Source organism: Miscanthus floridulus, unplaced genomic scaffold (genome assembly GCF_019320115.1).
Source record: "Miscanthus floridulus cultivar M001 unplaced genomic scaffold, ASM1932011v1 fs_748_1_2, whole genome shotgun sequence".
Classification (NCBI taxonomy): Eukaryota; Viridiplantae; Streptophyta; class Magnoliopsida; order Poales; family Poaceae; genus Miscanthus; species Miscanthus floridulus.
In genome coordinates, this window is record NW_027097215.1 from 89,535 (window position 1) to 97,827 (window position 8,293).

The window sequence follows — 8,293 nt, forward strand, 5'->3', positions numbered from 1 at the left end:
AGTAGATTTATTGGCTAGCGAAAACCGTTCCATGTCCCATTATCATGGCCTGTGTGATTCTACCTCACACCCCACTGTTAGCACCGTGGAGTGGAAATCATTATTCAGTAGATCTATTCCTGATAAGGCTTGACTTTAACTATGCACTATGCCTGAATCGGCTGTTTTAGCTGATATAGAGTGCTTTCACAAATAGTTCGCATCATGAGACCATTGAAGTAAAGATAGGTTGAAAGATGTGTTAGCCCCATGATCTTATTATTGTATTATGGCCTGCATAATTCTGCCTCATGCCCCACTGATACTAGTAATGAGTTAGGGTCGTCGAGTCTATTGTTATTTCTACGGCTTGTATGATTCTGCCTCATGCCCCACTGGTCATAGCGATAGATGAGATCTAACATGTTTATTAGATTTATCTTTATTAAACGGTTAAATGGTGTTGAATTGTTTTTTTAAATAAAAGGGGTTCGGTTGCTTGTAATCATTGGCTCAACATAAACCAATCATTGTTGACATCTTATTGCCATTGATTAATATCTGCTCAAATAATGACATTTATCTTGAATGATAACCGATTCTTCTTACACAACCCCATGAGCTTTAACCGATTTATTCTTATGAATATGCTGTAATCGACTATTTAGTCGATCTCCTTTCATATCGGCTCTCAAAGCCGCACATTCGGGACTATCTAGCAACACCGGCACGTTCTGCCCTTAATTACTAATAAGCTTTCTCTCCTTGTCAATTGTAGGGTCAAATTGACTGGCACGTCTTAGGAGGAGCGCGTAGGATCGACCATCCCTGCGCTGAAGCTAGGCGGGTCTCTAGCTCCATCGAGCGGACCCTTTTGGCTTGCTACGTGTGTCCTCGGCATGGGACAAAAATTCTATGTCAACACACATTTCTGGCACGCTCAGTGGGACCCCACAATCGTCATGGTAGTTCAAAACAACAACGACATCCTTATGCTGCATTATGAAGATCTACCTGATGGGGATAAGGGTATCATCAGCAAAGCAACAGAAGAGTTTTAGAACAAATGTTTGTTGTCCTACACCAAAACATGTGACAACACAATTGTTCAGAAATTTTCACTACCAAGAGTTCTACTACACGAGTAGACAAATACAACTGAAGATGAAGACATGCGTTTCTTTAAGGAAGTTGTAGACAAATCTGTTCATGATGCCATATCAAGCCATAACGAAGCTTTCATGGACATATTCCACAACGCCATAAGAGAGGCGATTCATGGATTTCTAGTTGGTCAAGGCAGACCGGCTTATTACAACATTCTAGATCCGTCGACCCAAGGGACTAATCAAGTCGGTACCAGCCATCAAGAAGTAGCATCAACTAGTGATGGTGATGTCTAGATAGTTCAGGGTTCATCTAAATAGGCTCAAGGAACTACTACGAATTAGATACAGTATAATCCTGGACCGTCAGGACAACATGTGCAACAGCCGGTGGGGCAAAGTTAGAATTAGGTGATCAATTTTGGCACATCAGGCCACATACCGTCGTCGGCTCAAAAAATAGCACCGTCAATTCAAAGGACCCGTAGAGATATAGATCCTTATGTCTATAATCAGAGACTTTAAGCAGCAAGTCAGCAAAGAACCCAGTAGATCAAGATTCCACAAGGGTATCACTATGGCACAAATTATAACACCATTCACATGATGCCAAATCTAGGATACCAAGACACACGGAATTTCAATCCATAGATGGGTCAGCAGGTGCAAAGAAATTCAAATCCACAAGCTGATGAATTATTGCTGAAGGTGACCGAGATGACGAAGAATCAGTTCGGTCTGAAGCCAAAAGGGTTGGCCTTTTCGTACAAACGCCCATATCCAAAATGGTATGATTTGGTCGCTCTTCCCACAAATTACAGGCTCCCAGAATTCGCTAAGTTCACTAGCCAAGACAGTACAAGCACGATAGAACATATCAGTCGGTACCTTACACAATTGGACAAAGCATCAGTTAAGGATGCCCATCGAGTTTGTTTCTTCTCTCTGTCCTTATCAGGGCCAGCCTTCACTTGGTTTTCATCATTGCCAGTCAATTCCATTGCCAATTGGGCTGACCTGGAGAACAAGTTTCATACATATTTTTACACTAGGACTGGAGAGAAGAAGATTACTGATCTAACAACTATAAGATAGAAGACTAATGAATCGGGCACTGAATTTCTTCAGAGGTTCTAAGAAACTAGGAACTTGTGCTTCTCCTTAAACTTGGCCGATGATCAACTAGCTGCTTTAGCTGTTCAAGGAATGCTGCCGATGTGGAAAGAAAAGCTACTAGGACAAGAATTTGACAACTTGGGTTAATTGGCTCAATGAGTAGCAGCGCTCAATAGCCAATTCCAGAGTATGCGCAGAGATACCCGGTTCTAGAAGAATACCATAGTAGTCAAAGCTTATGATCCATACTTAGTTGATGACGGCTATGAAGACGAAGAAGAAGAGATTGCTGTGGCTAAATGGAATTGGGGCAAGAAGACAGTGATGGTGCCAAATCCTTGGAGAAGAGGAGTCGAGGAGAGCTATGACTTTGTTGTCACCAAATCAGATAAGCTCTTTGATTTCTTGCTTGAGAAAGGGAAGATCAAGTTGCTCGATGGTCATATCATGTTGCCCCTGATCAGTTGAAGAAAAAGAAGTTTTGCTAGTTCCATAATGCCACTTCTCATTCCACTAATGAATGCAAAAATTTTTGGCAGCATATACAGAGGGCTATCCAGTAGGGGAGGCTCAAATTTGATACGCCTTGGAAAATGAAAGTTGATGATAATCCTTTCCTAGGAGATCAAAACATGGTTGATGCTGGGCTATTCAAAGGAAAAACTAAGGTCCTAACATCAACCAAACCAAAAGAAGCTAGAACAGTCGATCCCAAGATGCAAATATCGGCTGACGAGTACAGAGAGATTCGGAGACGTCGTGCCTAGCAAAAGAGCCAATATGAGCAGGGAGAGACGTCAAAAGCAAAGACGACAAAGCCGCGGGTCACATATCGGATTCTGTTGAATAAGTGGCAGCGGTAGAAAGAAAAGGATTATCAGCGTTGGATAAAGGATCAAGCGTACCAGCATCAACTGAAAGAAGAAAGGTATAAAAGGGAACAAGCCGAATTACATTGGAATTGTCCTTTCTTTAGACATTGCTGGAATGAAGGTTTGAAGTTGCCTACCAGATAAGACTGTCCAGAATGCAACAATCAATATCCGGAGTATAGGCAGTCTCAAACCAGCCGCCGTTCTATCCATGCTCAAGATACATATCATCATAATAACATGGATTGGGGCTTAAAAAATCAAAGTGTTCATGATCGGCTTGGAAAAGAGTTGTTGACCAGGACTGGGTAGATCATGAAGAGAAAGGCAACGAAAGAAAATATGTTTGGCAGGAGGGCCAATGGTGTCCAAGAGGTTTAACAAGAAGCCAGAAGAGAAGGATGCAACGCCTAAGGAATAAAGAGATGGAATAGGCTCAGGCATCTGGTAAACCTCAAGTATGACGTACCAAGAAGACAACCAATAGAAAGCAACCATTGGCTAATATCCAAATGGCTTTTCTATTTCCATCAGAATTCAGAGCTCCGGTAGATCAAGAAGTCTATTTGGATTTCGATGAATCGGAGTATGAGGAGATAGTTGCCAAGTTAACGGTTGTACAACAAGCAATATTTGACAAACCAGTCAAGCATCGGCACTTAAAAGCTTTATATATGAAAGGTCTTGTTGATGGGAAGCCGATGAACAAGATGTTGGTGGATGGAGGTGCTTCTGTCAATCTCATGCCTTACACCACTTTTCGTAAACTTGGCAAAGGACCAGAAGATCTAATGGAGACTGACATGATGCTTAAAGACTTCAGAGGTAATACACCTAAGACTCGGGGGGCAATAAACGTTGAACTAACAATCGGAAGCAAGACTCTGCTCACAACATTCTTCATCATCGATGGAAAAGGGTCATACAGTTTGCTCCTCGGTCATGATTGGATTCATGCGATCTGCTATATACCATCGACCATGTATCAGTGTTTGATTCAATGGCATGGAGATGATGTCGAACTAGTTCGTGCTGATGAGTCCATGAGCATCGCAATAGCCGATACAGTCTTTTGGGAACTAGGAGACTTCGAATATTTTTCTAGCAAGTCATGGGAAGGAGGCTTCATTAAGATCAGCAATGAAAGCCAATAGCTGATGCAAGCAATCGGCTCTGAGAGTTTGTTTTAGTAGAAAAGTCATGGCTTCATGTCGATCGTTGGATTAAAGGAAAAATAAGCATTGAGTCTTGGAGATGGATTTAGGCCGACGTATGAGAATGCTGAGTCAAAGTGTAAGCGCGATTCAGAGTTAATGGATTTCTTAAAGAAGTTCTATTTCGCTTAATAGGACGTTTGACCTGGGTTGATTAATTGTTTGACCTTTGATATGAAAAGTTCTACGGGGTGTTATCCTAACATTTGATCAACACTTGATAGCCGATTTGTTCTCGGCTCTAATAGCCGGTACCAGGAGGGTATCGCCTCTAGTTCAAAAAATGAAAATCTCCAAAGACAATGAAAGCCGATACGACATGTATCGCCTATAGAGCAAAAACAAAAAGCAAAAAATAGTCATACACAAGGGCATTGCACTGAGGCGCATACATGAAAGAACAGGCATCTTTGTTCATCAGGTTACCCTAAGTACAGACTAATCAAAGACCTTGTTCACCACATCCTAAGTGGATGTGATGTCTACTATGGCCTCCACTGCCATGATGAATTCTTCGAGCAGGTCCTCATGCTCCTTAGGGTCGTCGCCCATTGGGAAACCAGTCTCCACGATGTGGAGCTCATACCCAGTTTGGACTTGTGCCACGGTCAGCACCACCACTGCACCATGACGAATGTCGTGGAGGGTGATCTCCTGAATGCGGACCAGGATGTCTTGGAGATGAGCGTCGATAGGGGAACCCCGAGCATTAACAGTGTCTACGGCCGCGTTCACTGCCAGTTGGAGAGATTCCAACTGCGCTATCAGGGCTGACAATCATGGGAACAAGAAGACTATCAAGATGAAGACAATGGAAGTCAGAGTAAGAAGCATTCATGGAGTTCATCTTACCCACCATCGTGGCATCGGATTCGGCTAACCATTCCCAAACAGCATTGGCCTCCTCTTCGGCAGCATGAAGGGCCGCCTGAGAGACCCCAAGATGGATCTCAAGTTGGCCATTTTCTCGAGTAGCATCGGAATAGCGGTTCAGGTCCGCCCTCCACTCTTAGAGAAAGCACCAGGCGTCGTCACCATTGTACGAGTCGGAGGAGTCCGACGACGAGGCTGGCGTAGAAGATACAGCGTCAAAGGGCCCGCTGGCCCAAGGAAGAGGACGAAGACTGTCATTCACAATGAACCTGCAGGTGAGTCAGAATAGTTCATCATCATAAACAGGAAATGTCAACCTCACCTCATGCGTTGGAGACACTAGTTCATTAGCATATTCCCCTCTGGGATCTCCTCCGCCGCTCGCTTGCCACGGTTATCCTCATCGACCATGAATTTGATTGGATCTACAAGAAGGGAAGGGAACCGCTACATGGTTATGGAAGGCAGAGAAGTGCGAAGGCACAGTTGCGAGTGGAGATGTGTTCGAGGCTGAAACCATCGGCGGGTATTTGAAGCGATGAAGCGAGGAGTTGAACGCCTCGGGAAGTGTGGTAGACAACCGCAATTAATAGAAGGTGAATTATCGCTTCACTAATGTCGAAGAGAATACGACGTTGGGCAACTGAAGGCAGAAAATCGAAGGGTTCTCTTAATGAAAGCCGTGTTTTCAGACTCAATTGGATTGAGATCAGAAGTCTAGGATCAGCTATTTTAAATCGGCTCTTTAGCCAAAACAAGAGATACAACAAGACAGCAGGAAAGTATGGTTATCGTCAGTTTTACACAAGATACATATGTTAACCTATGGGTTACAAGTTCAAAACATCCTAGATTATTTTCAATATTTCTAGCCGGACAACATCAGCTTCTGCAATCTTTTGCTCGTATTCTTTGGCTATTCTAGGAGTGTTCTCAAGACTACTACGGATGGCTCTGCTTCCTTTCACTTTGGCCAACAGTTCCTATTTCTTTTGTTTGATGGCATCAGGTATTTGGGCCAAAGTAGACTTGCGACGATCAAAAGCAGCCTTCGCGTTTTCCAGTTCCTTCTCAAGTTCTTGCTACAAACTTACCTTGATTCCTGTAAAGCATGCATATCCTTGGAGTCTTTCCTTTTCGTCGGTTAAGTCTTGTTGAGTACCGTTGTACTCAGGGTTTGTTAACCCTTGTTGCAAGAGGAGAGATAGCAGTAGATAAGTTTCTTGTGAACCCTTGGGCAGGGTGAACCCTTTTGTGTGATGTATAATGTGGTACCTATCATGCTACCCTACTGCCTATTTGGCTAAAGCTTATAGTTTGTAATAACTTAACGAATGATTTGTAAACTTATGGTTGTAAGTCTTCCGCTGTTTACTTTGATGTAATCTATTTGTTTAAATTGTTGTAATACTACAATGTCTTCTGTTATGTATCCTGCTCGGAATGAAAAAGTGGATGACTCGGGTTTCCCGAGGACACCCAACAGACTACCGAGATTGTGTGGCTTATATGTGCTACAGTCAGAAGTCTATGAGACAATGACGGGCACATGTGGGCCATATAATTCGGGTGGTTGTTGGTATAAATTAATGCACACAAAATAATCCATAAGCGCACGGATATTATACCGATGTAGCACTTCACTGGGAGTACCCAGTTTTATATCGAACTTGAGGAAACATGTGTGAGAATAACCAAATCTTACTTATCCCAACTTCACAACCAAGGCTAGATAATAGGAGCGTAGAGGAGACTGCTAAGGTCTTCTAATTCTAACTTCGGTAAGCTTTGTCTTCTATTGTTCAATTCTAGGGATATTACTAGAGAAAACACAGGCAGAGTATGTTTCCTATAGTAACATGGTCTTGCTAAGCCTACTAATGGGAGGTGGACTACAAAGGATTCAACGAGGCTATAAGAGTCACCATCATGAGCTACCACCGATCCGGATGATAGGGTACATCCACGAGTAACCGAGTCTAAGCACCATGCTTACACTACAAATACTACTTTAACCCAGGAGCTACAAGGATTAAAGTACTCAAAAGAGAGTCGCAAACCTAAAGAACAAGATGAACAAGATGCTTACTTGAATTAGAAGTCGATTACCAGAGAAATCTCAGAAGCAAGCTCAAGAAGAACTTGATTCTGCCTAGGTACAAGCCATAGAGAGAGCACCAACAGGCCAGGACTCCTCCGAAACTCTTCCCTCATACTCTATCTCTAATACAAGACAAGATCCTGGTGGAAATATGGATTAGGGTTTCTGGCCCTCAGGCTCTCAGAATCAAATGCATGCATTGCCCTAGAGGGGGGTGCAGCCAGATATATAGGCCAAAATGTCAATCCTGAGATCTCGGATCAAACCGAGTTGAATAAACGATGGAGAAGTAGTCCTTAAGGCGATGGAGAACCGACATAGCAACATGGGGCTAACATGTGGGGCCCATAGGCTGACGGACCGGTAGGTGGGACCAGCTGGTCCCACATGATAGGGGCACGGGCTTCGCTTTAGTGGAGAGCCTCCTAGAGTCTTCCCATGCTATTTACGTGGCGAAATGCCATAATTTCCTTTGACGAATAGGTCCTCCTTGACGGTTTTCGGATTAAATCCTGCTAAAAACACAGATTCACCAAAACTCATGGAATTTGTTAGTTTAAACCCCTAAGTCTACGTTAGTGATCCATTTTAGCCATTTATGCAAGTTATATTGATGGTTTGTGATGAATGTTAACTACCATCAACAAAGTCCCCCACACTTAGACTTTTACTCGTCCTTGGTAAAAGGATGGATTACTCAAGACATAACCTTAGGACAAGACATCAACATAAAACTATTCCTAGTTATCCATGCACTATGGGATTCAAAGTGTCTACCACGAAACTTTGTGCGGTTGAAGAATGGAACAGCTTGAAACAAATCACCATCTTCCTTCAGTCAAGTCAATTGGAGAAACATTTAAGATTTTTTTAAAACAAAACATAGCTTACCTTCTCCTTTTGTAGTTCTCTTAAATCTCTAAATATATGTAGTATTTTTGGATCCTCACAAAGGCAATGATGACTTTGCCTTCTTTTTTCCTACTTCTAAAAGCTTATGTGGAGCTTAGGTAGGGATAAATATGAGAACAT